Genomic DNA, 20,880 nt, shown 5'->3' on the forward strand with positions numbered 1-20,880 from the left:
TTTTTTCTAATCTTTATTCATATAGATTCCTATAGAATCATTTCATAAAGCTTTGTCCCGGTAGCTCAGTTGATTAGAGCGTTGTCCAGATACGCCAAGGTTGTAGGTTCAGTCCCATCCGGGCACATGCAGGAATCAACCAATGGATGCAAAAATAAGTGCAACAGCAAATCAGCATTTCTCTCTCTCTCTTTCTCCCCCTCTCCTCCTCTCCCCCTCTCCCTCCCTCTTTCCCTCCCACATCCCCCCAAATCAATAAAGTGTGTGTGTGTGTGTGTGTGTGTTGGACAGAGACAGAGAGAAGGATAGATAGGGGCAGACAGGAAGGGAGAGAGATGAGAAGCATCAGTTCTTTGTTGCGGCACCTTAGTTGTTCATTGACTGCTTTCTAATATGTGCCTTGACTTGAGGACTACAGCAGAGTGAGTGACTCCTTGCTCAAGCCAGTGACCTTTGGGCTCAATCCAGTGACCATGGGGTCATGTCTATGATCCCAGGCTCAAGACAGCGATCCCGCACTCAAGCTGGTGAGCCCATGCTCAAGCCAGATGAGACTGCACTCAAGCCGGTGACCTCAGGGTTTCAAACCTAGGTCCTGGCCCTGGCCGGTTGGCTCAGCGGTAGAGCGTCGGCCTGGCGTGCGAGGAACCCGGGTTTGATTCCCGGCCAGGGCACATAGGAGAAGCGCCCATTTGCTTCTCCACCCCCCCCCCCTCCTTCCTCTCTGTCTCTCTCTTCCCCTCCCGCAGCCAAGGCTCCATTGGAGCAAAGATGGCCCGGGCGCTGGGGGTGGCTCCTTGGCCTCTGCCGCAGGCGCTAGAGTGGCTCTGGTCGAGGCAGAGCAATGCCTGGGAGGGGCAGAGCATCGCCCCCTGGTGGGCAGAGCATCGCCCCTGGTGGGCGTGCCGGGTGGATCCCGGTCTGGCGCATGCGGGAATCTATCTGACTGTCTCTCCCCGTTTCCAGCTTCAGAAAAATACAAAAAAAAACAAACCTAGGTCCTCTGCATCCCAGTCCAATACTCTATCCACTGTGCCACCACCTGGTGAGGCAATAGATTAAAAACTTTAAAGAAAGAATCGTTTAGTAAATATTTTTAAAGTTTTGTCTTGGCTTCAGGAACTAGTGTACAGACCAAGGTGTAAATAAACAGTTTGCTTTTAAAATTAAAAAAATTAAAAAAAAAAATTTGTCTTGGGCCCAGGAAATTTCTTTCTTATATGCAATATATTTCTAAAAATATATCTGAAGATGAGTATTACAAAAGATAATGCACTAAATAGAGAAGAATTATAGAGATCTTAAACCATCCTGAAATTCCCAATTATGCTTCACTTCTTAGGCATAATTTTAAATAATTTACTTTCAATATTTTTTTCATGTTCCCTGCATTTGCCTTTTTTTCCTCCATTGAGCACAGTCAACTGGTTTTAAGTCCTACGAGCACCCAGTTGAGGCAAAAGATTTTCTCTTTCCTCCTGATTTCTATTCTTATCTCAGTTTGTTGAATTTAGAGACCAGCGGTTCTTATAATGTCAACCATTTGATTTTTTTCCTTCTTCCACTTATTCAAATAAAATTTTTTAAAATGCAGCAAAATGGTCAAAATAACTGCACAAACCAGCACTTGCATGGTGTGATGGCTGCACATGTCCACTTCCCTGCTGCAGGTGAGCTTCCGGGGTCAGCACAGGAAGTCCGTTCAGGGGTCTCAGTGTGTGATGCACAGCTGTGTAGGTTGTTTGGAATCCAAACAGGGAAATTGATAGCCTCCTGGATTAAGGTGACAATGATCATTCTAACAAATTTATTGATAATTATAAGTAATAGGTTCTTGTTCAAAATTATTTTTTACTACAATAGATAAGCAGGGGCTTCATGAGAGTCTCTTTGAAGATTCTTTTATTTTGAATTAGATTACATTAGCAATAATTTGGAAGAATATATAGCCTATAATGTTCTGAGTTTCAGAATGAATATATCTCTTAATGATCTGAATAAATGTGGGCATGTGCAACAAAAAGAACTATTCAAATTATCTTATAGGACAAAATGAAAGGGCCCTAAGTAAGTCACAGTAGCTCAAACATTGTGGACTCACTTTGTTTTTATTATTTAGGTCCTTGTACCTTATTTGGTTCTATGTATTCAGAAAACTGAAATATTTGTACCGATTTGATGATTTTGTAAGACTTTGTCGATGCAAATCTACAATTTGATATACTTTAAAAGTACTTAGGAGGATTTCTTTCTTTTCTTTTTCAGATGCATAAAGTTGATACCGTATATGTCACCTATAGCTTTTAGTATTTGGGGTAAAAATGTTTATACTGCACACTTTCCATTTCTTCTTTCTCATTCTTTTCTTTTTGGTAGGCTTATTACTAAGAATATGTTTCAGGGCCCTGGTCAGTTTGCTCAGTGGTAGAGCGTCAGCCCAGTGTGTGGAAGTCCTGGGTTTGATTCCTGGTCAGGGCACACAGGAGAAGTGACTATCTGCTTCCCCACCCCTCATCTTTTCCTTCTCTCTTTTTCTCTCTCTTTACCTCTCCCCCTCTTCCTCTCTCTTCCCCCCCTGCAGCCATGACTAGATTGGTTTGAGCAAGATGGCTCCATGGCCTCTCCTCAGATGCTAAAAATAGCTTGGTTGCCAAGCAATGAAGCAATAGCCCCAGATGGGCAGAGCATCCCCCGATAGTGGTCTTGTCAGGTGGATTCCAGTTGAGGCACATGCAGGAGTCTGTCTCTCTGCCTCTCCACCTCTCACTTAATTTAAAATATAATAATAATAATAACTTTCAGAAAAAGGGTAGGTCTTTGAAATAAATTGTTTGAAAGGGGATATTAGGGAACCACTATTATTCACCCACGGCTATGAAATAAACTGGCTTTGACCCTGGACTACGGGACAACCAGGATTCACCCATGACCATAGAGGTCCCTCATATTTCTTACTTGTTACCATTACTTGTTACACAAACTATGTGTAAAGGATTCTGCATAGACATTTCTCTTTTTTTTTTCCAGAAAATCAGATTGCTTTGTGTGAGAATAAAAGGTATTACTATAATTTACTTGTTAAAAAAAATAAGACTGAATAACTTTACTAACGGGATAAATTTTGTTCAGAATTTTAAAGAAGCAACATGGTTTTTAGTTTGGCGTTCTTGGTAAGTGTTATCTGATTTGGGCTGTGGTCCATCATAAGTCATTACTAGCACAGATGAAATTTGGCCTTATCCATATTATTATATTAGGATATACTCCACTTAGCTGTAAATTGTTTATTTTTAAATGAGGAAATAACTAATGAAAGAGAGTTTCAGGACCAATAGAAGTGATCATTTAAGTAGTTGCTGGGTGCCAAGATTCTCAGGTAAGCATTAACACAAACACACACCATGAATAGAATGCTGGCCTTGGCTCTGAATCCAGTGGCCACCTTTTCTTGATGTCTGACCTTCTTAAGGGTTGTCATGGTAGATACTGAAAAATCACTTGGCTCTGATTCTAGTAAATACTAGTAATCCACTTTTAAAGCATGCCGAGATTCACCCTGGCCAGATGGCTCAATTGGTTGGAGCGTTGTCCTGATGATGTGCAAAGATTGCTGGTTTAGTCCTGAGTCAGAGCACATACAGGAACAGACTGGTGTTTCTATCTGTCTCTCCCTTCCTCTCTCTCTAAAGTCAAATTAAAAAAATTTTTTTTGACATGCTGATAATAGAACTGTACATTTCTATAAAGTGAGGAGTGTTTTATGAAAAATAATTATGTCCCCTATTACCTACCCAAATCTTGTTCTTGGAGATACCTCAATGATGCATCCAGGTAAGTCATGTACAAAATGGAGCCTAACGATTTTCAGATTCTGCTGGTGTTTTTCAGCTATTAAGATTTTCACTTTTCAGGTTTAATGAAGATGATTTGAGGGATGATGAGGGATGTAACAAAATGCAAAATATGTTTCCATAGATGTTTTGTGCATTGTTAAAATTTTATTTTGTGGCCCTGGCCAGTTGGCTCAGTGGTAGAGTGTTGGCTTGGCATGTAGATGTTTTGGGTTCAATTCCTAGTCATGGCACACAGGAGAAGTGACCATCTGCTTCTTCACCCCTCCCCCTTCTTTCTGTCTCTGTTTCTCTCTCTCTCTCTCTCTCTCTCTCTCTTCCCCTCCCGCAGCCATGGCTCAACTGGTTTGAGTGCATTGGCCCCAGGCACTGAGGATGGCTCCATGGAGACTCTATCTCAGGTGCTAAAAATAGCTTGGTTGCTTATTAGCATGGCCCCAGATGAGCAGAGCATCAGCCTCAGACAAGGGTTGCCGGGAATCCTGGTTGGGGTGCATGTGGGAGTCTGTGTCTCTTATCTCCCCTCCTCTTGGCTGGAAAAGAAGAAAAAATTTTGTTTTGCATATTTGAAAGCCTAAATTGTATTTATAGTCTTTAAGGTAGATAAGGTATACTGAATGGGAGCATTTGTTAAATCCTAACTAAAGAGCTCTTGGTTTTCACTTCCCTTTAGCATATACCTATATGCTTATGTATATGTGTATAGTTGTACTTGTTGAGAGCACCCTCAAAAAGTGCTCTTTGACAGGTAGCCGCTAAACACTGGTTCTTTGTAGGCTCGGCTATAAAGTAGAGGACATGTCAAAGGAAGAGTCCAGGAATTCCCCAAAGGGAGCATAAGTTTAGGTTGAGAGTAAAAAGTTTTCAGGAGGAAAAGACAGTGACAGAAACTGGTTTTGTGTCATCCTCATTCTTAAAAGAGGCTGTTTTATAACCCAGCTTATTGTATCACCTACAGCTTTATGGCCCATGGAAAGGCCTACTCTTACATAAAACTGATAAGTGGAGAACTCTTAAGGACAGTTTTCATGTCTATAAAATTTGAAATGTTCCATCTACTGCATGGCATGTTGATCCCCTCAGCACTCTAGTTATCCTCAGAACTTGTCACTTTCAGACTAGAGATATTACTTAAGTTTTTGTGTAATATCTGTTTTTACTTAAATATCTTTTTTTCTCTACCAAAAAGCATGTTTCCTAATTTTGAGTTTTAATTCTTCAGTTGGTTAATTAGTGAGATGTAAACCTAAATGCAAAGCTCTTAAACCTGACTAGAGAATATATAAAACACAGAGACTTCTCTTGCGTTTATGCAGGATTTGACCCAGGTCAGAAACAGATGCAGGTCTGTGAAATAGACATCTCCCAACCCCACTTTGTATGTTGTCCATCCTGCACCAAAAGGGATTGTTTTTCTCATTTACGTTGGAAATTAAATGCTTCACAAACTTTCCTCCATCCAGATGTGATTGCAGGTTTACAGACAGGCCAGGACTGATGGTTTCCTTGAAATCTTACAAAGATTAGTACTAGAGATATGAAGACAGTATTCATTGTTAATGTAAGGTCGGTGGATAATGGGGGATGGTCACGTGGGGAACTCAGACCCGCAAACTTTGGCTACACAGATGTTCCTCCTGACACCCCTCAAAGCCACCATCTTCTGATCTCCCCCTCCCCACGACGCCCCTATTCAGCAGGAAGTAGCCAGACGAATAAACGGCGCCCCTTTTTCTATTTAACACAACGGTGGATAATGGGGGATGGTCACATAGGACCGCCCACAACCAAGTGCGCCAAAAGGAGGCTTCACAGGAACCGTTTGGAAAAAAGCCATTGTCTGCCAGCCAGTGGGATTTCACCACGTCATGTTAGCTCCACTTCCCTAGAGGGACCCTTTAAATATCTCCCACGTGGTTTAATCTTCGCAACTTCCCTAGCTTCCATCTCCTCCATCTTTCTTCAGGGCCAGGGAACCTTGCCAGGCGGGATGCGTGCTCTGTACTCAATAAAGCCATTTGCTATTCCACACTTTGTGGCTCTGGCCTCTTCCTTCCTTCTCGGCGGGGAAAAATACCTTACATTTTGGTGCTGAAAACCCGGAAGGAGTTAGAAGGACCTCTCCTTTCCCCTCCCCTCCGAGAAAGAACCAGGATTTCCGACCTTCCACCCACTTCAGCGCACGGTGCGGTAAGTCCCCTGCCTCCAGCCTTCCTCTTAGTTCTTTCTGAGACTCCCTGTCCGAAACCGTAGCTACGTCAGGGAACTCTTTTCCGTCCGAGTGAGCGTGTGCTTTGGAGACGTCCGGAGCACATCCACTTTACCTTTTCCGACCGTGGCCAGACCTTGAGTTTTAGGACGCTAATACTCAAATATGACCACTCCAAGGACTGAGGGCGGCTGTTGGGGCACAGGAATCTCCCTCCCTAAAGAAGAAGAAACTGTTCTTCTCTGCTGTGGCCAGGCCACAGAACCCACTGAACTAGCCTCCTGAAGGGACTTTCGGTTTTAACACCCTCACCAATTTATTGCCAAAAAAGCTGGGAACTGATTGGAGATCTCTTACATACACGGCTTCTAATTATTTGTGCACCTGTCCTTAATCTCTGTGCCGCCTGTTCCACCGCGCAGGCCTTTTCCTGGCCAGAGAAACCTCACCTAAAACCTCCACTCCTAATCTTTCCTTCTCTGCGGACTCCCAACTCTCTCTCCCTCCTGTCTGACCCTCGTGGGTGCCCCTCTCTCTCAGGACTTTTCTTTGGTCCCTCTGTGGACCCTCTTTTGTGCTCAGGTCTCTTCCCTCTGAAAGCCCCCTCCCCTCCCTTCTCAAAAACCTGTTTCTTATTCACCACTACCATCTCTTTCTCCTCCCCTGCTGGCCAGGGGCCCCTCCCTTCACTGTGTTCTTAAGTCCCTCCTCCATCAGGCCATTCTCAGCCTGGCATTGGCTCTTATACCGGTTTTCAGGACATCCAACCCCAATTTTCTTGCAGGAAGTTCCTTCCCTGTCCAGCGTTTCCTGCAGGATCTGGATGCTGGGCTCTGCATGAGCCTCCTCCTCTTATTCCCAAACCCCCAAACCCCTATCCGGAACCCGTGAAAACGGCATTTAAAGTTTTTAACGGTCCCAACTAGTAAAAACAGGCCAAGGCTGTTCCGCCAGGCCCCCATGCAGCAGAAAGTAACGCTTCAAACCCAAACTCTTGTGGCAACCCTGAGACCAGCAGAGCCACCAGCAGCTTACTTTAAGTGTGGCAAGCAGGACCACCGGTCCTGGCAGGATCCCTGCCGGCAGCTGGCCACTGAGCCCTGCCCTGACTGCAAGCAGCCCGGTCACTGGTGGAATGATTGCCCCTTTGGGCAACAGGTTTTTCCTCAGCGCCTCTACGTGGAGGACAAGCCGCCCAAATGGGAAGGCCAATCCAGCCAGGTAGGTGCATCGCTCGAACTCCTAGGACACGGCCTGGACTCAGAGAACCCAGGGTATGCTGCAACTAGTGGGTAAGTCCATCTCATTTCTGTGGACACGGGGGCTGCCTTCTCTGTTTTGCCTTCATACTCTGGACCTCTAGTTCCCTCACAGGTTTCAGTTATGGGAATGGATGGGACCCTCTTCCTTTCCCCTTTTCCCCTGCATGCCACTCTTGACATGCAGTTTTGCCTCAAGCTTGCCTCCTTACAGGACCACTGGCAGTCGGAACCACTGCACTCCATCCATCTCCAGCTCACCAAAAGGCTGGACCCTGCAAATTCCCCTATTACTCCTCTCTTTTTTAAAATCCTTACAGGACCACATCCGCGAAGTTTCTCCTATCAAGGCTACACAGATGTTCCCCCTGACACCCCTCAAAGCCACCATCTTCTGATCCCCCCCTCCCCACAACGCCCCTATTCAGCAGGAAGTAGCCAGACGAATAAACGGCGCCCCTTTTTCTATTTAACACAAAAGGTCAGAATGTAAGGTCGGTGGATAATGGGGGATGGTCACGTGGGGAACTCAGACCCACGAACTTTGGCTAGGACCGCCCACAACCAAGTGCGCCAAAAGGAGGCTTCACAGGAACCGTTTGGAAAAAAGCCATCGTCTGCCAGCCAGTGGGATTTCACCACGTCATGTTAGCTCCACTTCCCTAGAGGGACCCTTTAAATATCTCCCACGTGGCTTAATCTTTGCAACTTCCCTGGCCTCCATCTCCTCCATCTTTCTTTCTTCAGGGCCAGGGAACCTTGCCAGGCGGGATGCGCGCTCTGTACTCAATAAAGCCGTTTGCTATTCCACACTTTGTGGCTCTGGCCTCTTCCTTCCTCCTCAGCAGGGGAAAAATACCTTACAGTTAATTCTTTAGTTGTCTGGAAGGTTCACGAGGGGTATACACAGTCTGGGAAACAAGAAATCGGGTTACAAACCTAGAAGAAAGGTCTCAAATAGAGAAGGAGGTTCCTTGACACAAAGCATTATCGGCTAAACTGGAGAACTAAGGAAGTATGCTGCCTCCTGACAGTGAAAGCAGCCTGACTTTGGGGAGTCATCCTGAGCTGCCCTGATTTTTCACCTTTGCACATCAAGGTTTGCATTCGTGTCCCCTGCTGAGAGCTGCTTCCCCTACCGAAGCCAGTGACTTCCTGAGCCAAGCAGAGCGCCTGGGAGCAACCTATTATCATAACTTGGCTAGAGTTACTCTTGATGAAACATCCTTCTTTTCATTTGCACAACAGTCAGAAATGCCTGAAATGTTCCCCTTAAATGAGGTTTTAGAAAGAATTTTCCCATCTGCTTCCTGATTCCATGTCTTTATTTTGACAGAACATTTCACGGACTCTATTTGTCAGTCACTGGGCTTAGATGTCATTTTCGTATGTTTTTTTTCCCCCCTCTGGTAATCGACCCTGAAGATGTTTACATCCGTGATTTATTTCCAGTTTACATTTTAACTGGGATTAGAGGTAAATTAGTAAGCGAGCCCTTGGGTAGATCAATATTTTCACCAGCCTTCATTAGTAGCAGCATTTGGTGCTATATAGATATACACAACTTTTAAAAAACAAACTGGGCACTGGTGGCTTGAAGTTGTTTTGTCTATGTCTACTCTGCCTCAGGCCTTGGATCTGCGGAGCCATGGTCACAGGTATGAGAAAAGCTTTGGGGTTGTTACATAGGTTGTTCCTGAGGCTCTCAGCTATGCTAGGTGTCCTTCTTGTTTGGAGCCTCAAGCCCTTCTGTGATTTAGTAGCTCCCTGGATTTAGGTATTAAAATCAAACTTTTTTTTTTAAACCAAGCTTTTTTTAACACCTATCCTGTAGAGAATTATAAATAGATTTGATTCCTGCAGTGGTTCCACGGTGCTTCCAAGTAAGGGTAGTGAGTGAGGACTCATTTCAAATCATCACACTCCATAGATGGGGGTTGAATAGAAGACACTTACCAATGCTAAAACTGTGAGATTTCACTGGAATATTTGCAGGGCATTGATTGTTGGGTAAAATTAAGAATGATTCTGCCTTCATGGAAGTCTTCACAATGCTCATGACTACAGTATCATCCTCTCCTTTACCCTAGGACCATGAGAAGGAATGTGTCTGCTGAGCAGTGAGGAAAGGCCATGGGGACATTAATTTCTAAATATTTGCCTAAGAGTGATTGTGGACTCTTCCTTGGAGGCCTTTAAAAACAGGGTTGATCCTCCTTGTTTGGAATGGTTTAAGGGTAAAGGAAAGGGTTGGATTAGCAGGCCCCTTGAAATTCCCAACAGCTCTAGAGGTTTATATGTGGCCCATGTCAGTGACAGATGGGACAGTAAGTTCGACAGATGTCACGTCTGTTGTTCCCAGGCTGCACTCCCTTTAATGTGGTGACTTTCTGGGAGCACTGTCCTAAATAGTCTGCAAGAGAGGAAGGAATATGTCTAAACTTTGTAAACTAAACTTGGGTGGCTTATTACCTACTGCGGCATTTTTTTATTTTTTATTTTAAGATCCAATGATCAAAAAACATTGCACTTTGCTCAGAATTCCAAAACGAGAAAACAAAAAACCCACTCTCTAGTTTCTGAAGCCATTTCCAAGCCTTTGTATATTTTAAGGGATTTTGTTTGGGTGGCACTTCTAATACTATCTTTAAGAATCCCCCTTCTGGGGGACCATGGGTGGAAGGGAGGCAAGAAGATGGGGTGGAAATGAAGTCTGATTTGTTCACAAAGGCAGCCCGAGGCGGCCTGGAGCAATGGGGCCTTTTGTTCTCGGCTCCTGCTCTAATCCTTCAGACTCAGGACAACATCCCCAGCTAATTGCTAGGAGCCCCATAAAAAGATTGACCTAAATTAAAGAATACATTTAAACAGTGACTAAGGATTTTTTTTTTCAAATTCCTCCTTTATGCTGGTCACTTTTCTTTTCCTATGATGATGTCTCCAAGAAGTGCTTGGATACCCTTTCAGAGGCTTTCTTTACAGAGAGAGAAAAATCCCTGAAATTCCAAAGACTTTCACCCTCCACTGTAGCATTTATGTAAGAGTGTGGTCAACCAAATTCACTAGACTAGTTTATACTTTTTTAAAAAAAGGACTTAATATGTTTTATGGTGGCATTTCTATACAAGCGGCTCATTGGTGGAAGTACAGGGACCATTTTAAGGTGCAGCCTGATGTCGTGGGGTGGGGGGAGACAGCATGTTTAAATTCTCTGAGTACAGACGGTGTGCTCAGGGCGAATTATTTCGCTTGTACCTTAGCACCAGTCTCAGCCGTGTCCACGTTGGGTGCTTATTTTCAAGTCATACTTGATCCATCCAAAAACAGTAGACTAAAAATTGTCGTTAAAAACATGTCAAGTTTTAATAGCCAGCCGTGGATAGTTTTACTGCCTTTTATTTACGGCCGGGTGTATTTTATTAGAAGAAAAGGTAAAAATGTGTTTTGCAGAAAATATGTCATGTAAGCCAGCTCCGGTAGCACTTAGGTTATTATTTATTTATTTATTTATTCATTTTAGAGAGGAGAGAGAAAGGGAGAGAGAGAGACAGAGAGGGAGAGAGAGAGGAGAGAGAGACAGAGAGAGAAGGTAGGGAGGAGCTGAAAGCATCAACTCCCATATGTGCCTTGACCAGGCAAGCCCAGCGTTTCGAACCAGCGACCTCAGCATTTCCAGGTCAACGCTTTATCCACTGCGCCACCACAGGTCAGGCAGGTTATTATTTTTTAACTAGATGGTGGAGCATTTACACACTTAGTTTATTAGTGACCTTCCCATAAAATTTTTAGGAACACAGGGCCAAGCAGAGGTCATAAGTTTATCCAAGCTGGCCCCTGCACACACAGCCTTGGTGACATCAGAACGCTGAAGAGGAGCCCAGAGACCTTCCCTACAGCTTCAGACTCCAAGCTGCCTCAGCTTTGCCTCCACTGATGGTGTTTTATTCCCCTCGAAAAGACTTACAGATGAAACTTGGAAAGTCACTGGTGTTAGGGGTGATGAATGTTTGTGTTTGTACAATCTAGTTTCTATATGTTAGAAATGCTCTGGCTTCTTTTTCCTTTTATTTTATTTATTTTATTTTTATTTATTTTTTTGTATTTTTTTCTGAAATTGGAAACGGGGAGGCAGTCAGACAGACTCCCGCATGTGCCCGACCAGGATCCACCTGGCACGCCCACCAGGGGGCGATGCTCTGCCCATCTGGGGCATTGCTCTGCTGCAACCAGAGCCATTCTAAGCACCTGAGGCAGAGGCCACAGAGCCATCCCCGGTGCCTAGGCCAACTTTATTCCAATGAAGCCTTGGCTGCAGGAAGGGAAGAGAGAGACAGAGAGGAAGGAAAAGGGGAGGGGTGGAGAAGCAGATGGGCGCTCCTCCTGTGTGCCCTGGCCGGGAATTGAACCCGGGACTCCTGCACGCCAGGCCGATGCTCTACCTCTGAGCCAACTGGCCAGGGCCTGTTTTTCTTTTTTTAAACATTTATTTTAAAATCTCTTTTTTTGAGATATGAATATGCCAAAAGGTGTACATATTTAGCGTATACAACCTTATGAATTTGGAGGTAAATAGGCATCTGTGAAAAATCATCACCACAAGCTATATCATAAACATATCCATAACCTCTAAAAGTTTCTTCTATCCTCATTATTATTATTATTATTATTATTATTATTATTATTGTCTTTTTCGGTGATAAGAACACTCAACATAGGCTCCACCCTCTTCACAAATCCTTAAGCATCCAGTCCAGCACTGTCAACTGTGGGTGCTATGCTAACAGCAAGATCCATGACTGCAGTGCTCTGGCCTCTGGCCTAGAGTTCTTTTAGGCCTTCATTTAATAAACTCTCATTTTTATCAGCTGATTATGATGTACATGACCTTGTGCTGGCTGGAGTGTCTGCAGGATTTGTACAAGACAGCCCCTAGCCACAAGGAGGTTCTGGTCTAGGGAGAGGGTTAGGCAGACAGAAGACAACGTGCTTTCCTGTCCACGAAGTCTTAATATGTCATAATTTCATTGCCTTCTTTGTGTTGTGGCAGAAGAAGCCTTTTATACTTTTCAAGTTATGATTATCTGCCTGTAGTTTTTACCAGCAGGGCACTGAGGATCATAAAACCTAATTACCCCCACCAAGGAAGGAAAGATGACTGCCATTGGGGGGGCAGCCACTCCTGAGGGGCCCAGGAGGGTGAAGAGCAGAGCATCTCGGTGCTGCGAGTCTGGGACCTGGAAAACCAGCTGCGAGGGAGAAGTGAGTGTGAGTCAACTAGGCTGGGCTTGCACACTCGCCCCGGCCCTTACTAGCTGTATAATCTTGGGTCATTGGCTTGCCCAATCCAAGCCCTGCTTTCCTAACCTGTGTACCAAAATATCTTTTCCCAGGGCTGTCTTTTAGTTCTAAACAGGATAATGTAGGTAAAGTCCCCGGCACACAGAACAGTTCTCCAACCAGCTCCTGGGTTGGAGCCAAGGGCAGGACATGAAAAGCCACAACATGTAATTCAAGCCAAGGACATTCATTTTATTCTCAGGACCATGTAACTTTCCTAAAGTCTGCCTTTCCCCATTCCTTCTTCCCTAAAGGCTGTCATTAGACCATCCCCGATAAATCAGACCACTTGTCCTCCTAAATTTCTGCAGCCCAGATGAGAATACGGCTTCCTCTTGCTCTCGTAATACCACCATGTGTTTATAAAGGGCCTTATATTTATATCCTTGTTTGTTTGATCCTCACCGATTACTGTAAAAGGGATTATTACACACTCTTTACCAGCAAGCAACCAAAACCTCCCTCCCCTGGCAAGTAATTTTTCAACACTCATCAGATCAAAACTCTATAAATCCAATCAACTGAACTCATTTCCTTTCCTGAGTTCTACAGGCTAAAATTTTGGCCTCTTTTTTTCTTGGGCCATTTGTGTTCTATTACAGAATCTGCCATGCACTAGCTTTGTGTGGAGTTAGGTCTTCAAAGCATCCTTTGAACTTCTCATCCTTTGCCTTGTTTCTTTCTGCACTTGCCTTGTGTTCTTTGCTACTTCTTCATCCAACCCCTTTGCCAGCCTCTGCACCTCCCGACAAGGTTTCCTGTAATTCTTAGACACTGTGTGCTTTCCCTTTTCCTGTCCTAAATTCTGACATATCTTTTCTACTCTTTTCTACAACTGCAGAGAGGGGCATGTTCTCAGCGGCCACCTCTCCCTTTTCTCTCTCTGCGTTTTGCCTGGGCCATGTCAACCCTCAATACTTCTGCCTGACCTCACCCTCCCACTAAGCCCCACCCACCAAGAAAATCACACTTTCTTCTCCTGCCTGTAGTCCTGGGGTTCTCATTCCTGAATGCTCCTGGCTAGATATGCCTCCACTCCCACAGAGCCAAGCCTGCCCAAGTCTGACGTGCCTGTTTTCTCTGTTCATTTGGGATCTGGGAGCTTTTCACAGATGTGGCCTTTGTCACAGTGTCCTGGGGCTCGCCACTTCTCCATGCCCCTCTCTGTCAGTCTAGGGTGCTCATTAAACAGAAGACATTGGGGTGTCCCCCCTGTTCTTCCCCACTTGACACGAACACAAAGGACTTGTGCGTGAATCCATGTCAAGCCTGGGGTCTATGTGGAAAAGCACCCAGCAGTTGGCTAGCCCCGATTTTCATAGTTCTCCCAAAACTGTATTTCTGAACTACTATACCTTCCGAGAAACAGGATTCTGTAAGCTTCTAATTGGGATTTTCTCTTCTAAAAATATCTTCAACCAAAACCATAACAAAATGTCTTTATTCAAATGTATAGTCAACCTATGAAGTTATCTGTGCTCTCATTTACAGATCTAAGTGGAGCAAGGATTAACACTGAATGTATAAAGGAATTTACTCATTTCAAGCAGCATTTTATCTGCTTTGTATTATTTACAACAACAACAGAACGTTCTGCTGTTAAAGGGCTGGAAACCACTGCCCTGTGTGTGAACACCCAGCTCCTTTCTCACTGTGCCTGAAATCACTGGGCCATCGTACATTATTTTCCCCTTGATATTCTAGGAGTTTATAAAAATACTCCAATTTTGCAAAGATAACCAACTAATCTAAAAGTCACTTTTAATCCCACTACCCACCAAAATCAACTGTTCATTCTTTTTCAGCCTTGTTTTTGTGAATTTATCCTACAGTAAATATGTGTGTGATTATTGTGGCGCAGAGGCTCATTATAGTAGAGAGCAGTGGGCACCACTGATGGGGAGCCTTTGTTATGTACTAAGCACCCTGCTTCATATTTTTTAAGCGAGAAAGAGAGAGAGATGAGAAGCATCAACTCATAGTTACATCATTTTAGTTGTTCAGTGATTGCTTCTCATATGTGCCTTAATGGGGAGGGGATGCTCCAGCCAAGCCAGTGACCCCTTGCTCAAGCCAGTGACCTTTGGGCTCAAGCCAGCGACCGTGGGATCATATCAACAATCCCATGCTCAAGCTGGCAAGCCCACACTCAAGCCAGTGAGCCCATGCTCAAGCCAGCAATCTCAGGGTTTTGAACCTGGGTCCTCAACATCCCAGGTCTACTATCCACTGTGCCACCACCTGTCAGGACCCTGCTTTATTCTTTACAAATATGGCCTCATTTAATTACCCCAAATCTTTGAGGTGTGAGTACTAATATCCTGATTTTATATTTAAAAAGAAAGGAGGTGCCCTTTACAGCTCTTGAGTTGTGAGGCCAAGACTTATTTGGGTTGTGTTGTCAGAGCATGAACTCGTAGCCGTGATGACACGGCTTCTGTGTGTGCACCTGCTTATGTTCCCTCTTTTAATTCTGCCCTTTCTTTTTTTTTTATTTTATTTTATTTTATTCATTCATTTTAGAGAGGAGAGAGGGAGAGAGAGAGAGAGAGAGGAGAGAGAGAAGGGGGGAGGAGCTGGAAGCATCAACTCCCATATGTGCCTTGACCAGGCAAGCCCAGGGTTTCGAACCGGCGACCTCAGCATTTCCAGGTCGACGCTTTATCCACTGCGCCACCACAGGTCAGGCTAATTCTGCCCTTTCTTGATTCATATTTAACATATTCCTTTCTCTCCCCTTCCCCCAGCCTGCTAAAACCTCTTCCCTGGAGATAAGAATGGGGAATTTGGCCAAGAAGCCCGGAATATTCACCCTAACACATCCGCCTGGAATGTCCTCTGGTCCCCGCATGCTCTGCATGAAGTGGGCTCATGCACCCCTCTCATCACTGTTCTGCCCTCACTTGGCCTTGACCTTGGCCTTAGCCTCCTCAACTTGTACTTTGGGGGTTTTATTTCCCCTCTAAGCCAATGAGGCTGGCCTAACTGAAGACAGGAATCTTTCTAGCTAGCACTTGAAGTGATTTCTGCAGGCTCTCAGAGCCAGCACTAGAAAGAGAGGGCAAGATCTCGGTGTCTTCACTCTCAAATTGCACGGAATGACACTTGGAGACAGTATTCAATACCATTTTTTAAAATTAATAGCGTATATTTATTCAGCACTTATTGTGTCCAAATGCTATTATAGTGCTTTTCATGTATAATATCATTTAATCTCATAATAATTCAACAGCAAAAGTGCCATTATCCCCATCTTATACTGAGGGAACTGACCAGGAGAAGTCCAATAACTTGGATAAGGTCACATAGTAGATAGAGCAAGGGTCAAAATCCTAACCACTGATTGATACTTCCTCTTCATCCTCCCCTTTATTCCAGAGGTAATCCCTGTTGATTATGGAAACATTTCAACTCTGATTTTTGAAAAATCTGCCTTTGTCAATAATGCTAAATTTGGAGTACTTCTTTAACCTCTTAAAATGCCACTAATTCTAATGTGTATAGCTGTGAACCTTAATGGGTAGAGCATGTAGAAGTCTCTGGACTTCTAAGGATAAAACCATTTTCATTGTCAGAAAAGGGTGTTTGAAGCTGCTCAACTTATGTCATATATATTGAACTATTCACGAGAAATATTTCTCATGATTACTGAAAAGAGAATTTGTTATATCAAGAGGTCTATTATTAGTTTCATTCTTTTAAATTGACTTTATTCTTTTTTTTTCTTTTTTTTTCTGAAGTGAGAAACGGGGAGGCAGACAGACAGACTCCCATATGACCCAACCGGGATCCACCCGGCATGCCCACCAGGGGGTGATACTCTGCCCATCTGGGTCATTGCTCCACTGTGACGGGAGCCATCCTCAGCACCTGAGGCGGAGCCCATGGAACCATCCTCAGCACCCGGGCCAACTTTGCTCTAATGGAGCCTTGGCTGCAGGAGGGGAAGAGAGAGATAGAGAGGAAGGAGGGGGTGGGGGTGGAGAAGCAGATGGGCGCTTCTCCCGTGTGCCCTGGCCTGGAATCGAAACCAGGACTTCCACACACTGGGCCAATGCTCTACTGCTGAGCCAACCAGCCAGGGCCTTGACTTTATTCTTTTATCATCAATATTTAGGTTAAGATCTGTTGCAAACCTGACAGGAAACCATCCATGATATTTTATTATTCTTTAATAGACCTTCTCAGGAGCTTTGTAAATACTCTAACCAGTGCTTCCCAAACCATAATGTATGTAAGGGAATTTTGTTCAAATGCAGATCCCAGTTTAGGAGGTCTAGTCAGGGGTTCAAGATTCTGCATTTGTAACAAAGCTCCCAGGCGATGCCCAAACTCTAAATCCACTTTGTATTCAAGAAAGAAATTCACATTCAAAACTCTTACTTGAGGAATGCTGTTTACTGCATAAGCCTAAATAAACTCAAATGGTTAAGATAAACAAAGCTGTCCTCCGGCTTCATAGCAGTCAGAGATTCTTGCAGTTCTTTGGGTTGACTCTTTTCGGTTTACACACGCAGGTAAACTCACCAGCTTCCTCTCTGCGCTCCTTTGTGAGCTGAGTCATTCATCTCTTACTTGCTAATGTGATGTGGGTGGGTCATGGCCTGAACTAGCCCCTACGTCCTGCTTCCAGGACCTGCCATGAATTTTCCTGGCAAACATTGTCTCAATCTCCATTGTTACAAGATCTGTGAGGTGGGGCAGAGACAAAGATTCAGAGTCCCAGGATTGAAGATCAGCTTGGTCCTGCCTGTGTGCGTTTATCTGATAAGGTACAAGAAAAGTTTGCCTCTCTCCCACCCTGACTTTGCCTACCCTGAGCCTTGGCCTTGTCTAGAATGGACTCCGGATGGCAGTTGTGGATGCTCAGAGCACAAAAGGTTTCTTGTTTGCCTGAGGGTCTATCAGTGTTTAAATAGAACCGGCGGAAGCACGGGCACACGGTATCAGCAGCTTATCGGGGTACATGCTTTTCCAGGTACATTGCTAGTCCCTTGAATTTACCCAGCTCCATCAGCACCGAGTTAAAGAATTGCAGAGCCAGGCTGTACGGCACCGAGATAGGGCAGTTACTGAGGGCAGGGGCGTGTGTGTCCTCGAGATCTTATTTGCATTCTGCCCATGTAGAAAATAAAACTGTGGTGACCTGTGTGTTAAGAGGCATCTGGAGAGAACCAAAGTCTGGTTTAGGAATGCATCCAGAAAGTGGGCTGAGTCCAGACCTTTCTGGGGAGGAAGTAAGTGGAGATACCTCTTGGTACCCTGGCTCTCCATCTTAGTTTACCAGGTCTGTAGTCAGCCCAGGAAGTGGTTAAAGGAGGTGTCAACTGTAAACACCTTAAAACTGTATGCAATTTTGGCTTTTGCAAGCGTGTCTGCACACATATTTCTCTGGGAGTGGATCCAGGACCCACAGGGCTAACTGCTTCTGTACTCTTTGGGCTGCATCTTCTTGGAGGGGAATTTTCAGGACAAGTAAATGGGCAGCCTGCTTTAAAATGAGTCCTTTCTGTTCGTAATTGTTACTCCTACTGTCTAAAGCAGTCGCTCTATGCCAGGGGCTGGGTGAAGTGCTTTAAGACTATTGCTTCATTTAATTCTTAGAACAATCTTATGAAATAGGAATTTTTATTTCTATTTTACAGATGAAGAAACTGAGGTTTAAAGTGCAGTGATATTTCCAAAGTCACAGAGCTAACATCCAAACCTGCGTTTTCTGATTCCATAGCTCATAACACTGTGGGAGGTTTGTCTCTAACATTTTAACATACTTGTTCAAGCTTCTCATTTACATTGGTTAATCTGTTTAACTGGCACAGAATTGTCCCAAACGTTAGCCATTTAAAATTTGGCTTAAAAATAAATAAATAAATAAATAAATAAATAAATAAATAAATAAATAAAATAAAATAAAATAAAATAAAATTTGGCTTCAGGGGCCCTGGCCGGTTGGCTCAGTGGTAGAGCGTCGGCCTGGCGTGCGGAAGTCCCGGGTTCGATTCCCGGCCAGGGCACACAGGAGAAGCGCCCACCTGCTTCTCCACCCCTCCCCCTCTCCTTCCTCTCTGTCTCTCTCTTCCCCTCCCGCAGCCGAGGCTCCATTGGAGCAAAAGATGGCCCAGGAGCTGGGGATGGCTCCTTGGCCTCTGCCCCAGGCGCTAGAGTGGCTCTGGTCGCAGCAAAGCGACGCCCCAGAGGGGCAGAGCATCGCCCCCTGGTGGGCAGAGTGTCGCCCCCTGGTGGGCGTGCCGGGTGGATCCTGGTCGGGTGCATGCGGGAGTCTGTCTCTCCCCGTTTCCAGCTTCAGAAAAAAATACAAAAAAAAAAAAATTTGGCTTCAGGGCCCTGGCCAGTTGGCTCAGTGGTAGAGCGTTGGCCTGGCGTGTGGAGGTCCAGGGTTTGATTCCCGTCCAGGGCACACAGGAGAAGCTCCCATCTCCTTCTCCACCCCTCCCCCTCTCCTTCTTCTCTGTCTCTCTCTTCCCCTCCTGCAGCCAAGGCTCCATTGGAGCAAAGATGGCCCGGGCGCTGGGGATGGCTCCTTGGCCTCTGCCTCAGGCTCTAGACTGGCTCTGGTCGCAACAGAGCGATGCCCCAGATGGGCAGAGCGTCGCCCCTGGTGGGCATGCCAGGTGGACCCCGGTTGGGCGCATGCAGTAGTCTGTCTGACTGCCTCCCCGTTTCCAGCTTCAGAAAAATGAAAAAAAAAAAATTGGCTTCAGGGATTTTGCCCTATTTATATACTGCCTATATTATTATTATTATTATTATTATTTTATTTTATTTTTTTACAGAGATAGAGAAAGAGTCAGAGAGAGGCATAGACAGGGACAGACAGGAATGGAGAGATGAAAAGCATCAATTATTAGTTTTTTGTTGTGCATTGCAACATTTTAGTTGTTCATTGATTGCTTTCTTTTCTTTTTTTTTTTTGTATTTTTCTGAAGCTGGAAACGGGGAGAGACAGTCAGACAGACTCCCGCATGCACCGGACCGGGATCCACCCGGCACGCCCACCAGGGGCGACGCTCTGCCCCCCAGGGGGTGATGCTCTGCCCCTCCGGGGCATCGCTGTGTTGCGACCAGAGCCACTCTAGCGCCTGGGGCAGAGGCCAAGGAGCCATCCCCAGCGCCCGGGCCATCTTTTGCTCCAATGTAGCCTTGGCTGCGGGAGGGGAAGAGAGAGACAGAGAGGAAGGAGGGGGTGGGGGGTGGAGAAGCAAATGGGTGCTTCTCCTATTTGCCCTGGCCGGGAATCGAACCCCGGTCCCTCGCACGCCAGGCCGACGCTCTACCGCTGAGCCAACCGGCCAGGGCCTTGATTGCTTTCTTATATGTGCCTTGACTGCGGGCCTTCAGCAGACCAAGTAACCCCTTGCTCGAGCCAGCAACCTTGGGTCTAAGCTGGTGAGCTTTTGCTCAAACCAGATGAGTCCGTGCTCAAGCTGGCAACCTCGAGGTCTCGAACCTGGGTCTTCGGCATCCCAGTCCGACGCTCTATCCACTGCGCCACCGCCTGGTCAGGCTATACTGCCTATATTATTAAATTACTATTTCATTAAACTTATTATTATTAAATGTTATTAAATTTGTTATTACGGTCCTTAGCCTTTCCTAAATATCCATGAAATAACCATTGATGTTCTGGTTTCATGTTTCTTGAATTCACACTGAAAGAACTGTATATCCCTTCAAATGAAAATGTTATGTCCCACCTAACATCATTGACGATACTGTCAGCGCATGGGGACCGCACTTGGGGGAATTCTGATGAAAGACGTGAAGGCTGTGTGTCCATGTTGCGGCAGAGCTCTGGATGAACCACAATAGCCTTTACACCCCGTACCCCAGGCAGCTTTCCCGCCACCTTAGAGAGTGTGAGATGAGGACCCCGGGGGGTGCCTGGTGGCCTCCAGAGAAGGCTCTGGGGGGGAGACCATGCCTGGCTCACTGCTCTGAGACAGTTTTTGCTGAGAAGAACATGACTTAGCTTGCTTTCGGGTGGTGAGAGGATTCCGGGGACTAGGGCAAGAACCTGTACTCGGTCGCTGTGTGCTCCTGCGGAGAACTGCTGGGGTGCTAGAAGAGACAGCCTTGCGGGGGCAGAGCCTGGCTGGTAGGGCGGCCCTGCCCAGGCTGACGGAGGCCTCCGACTGAACTCCATTTGCTCCCATTTCTATTCTGGCCAAATTTTCCTCCTTAGATTCTGTCCCCTGAGACAGAA

Source organism: Saccopteryx bilineata, chromosome 4 (genome assembly GCF_036850765.1).
Source record: "Saccopteryx bilineata isolate mSacBil1 chromosome 4, mSacBil1_pri_phased_curated, whole genome shotgun sequence".
NCBI classification, from domain to species: Eukaryota; Metazoa; Chordata; class Mammalia; order Chiroptera; family Emballonuridae; genus Saccopteryx; species Saccopteryx bilineata.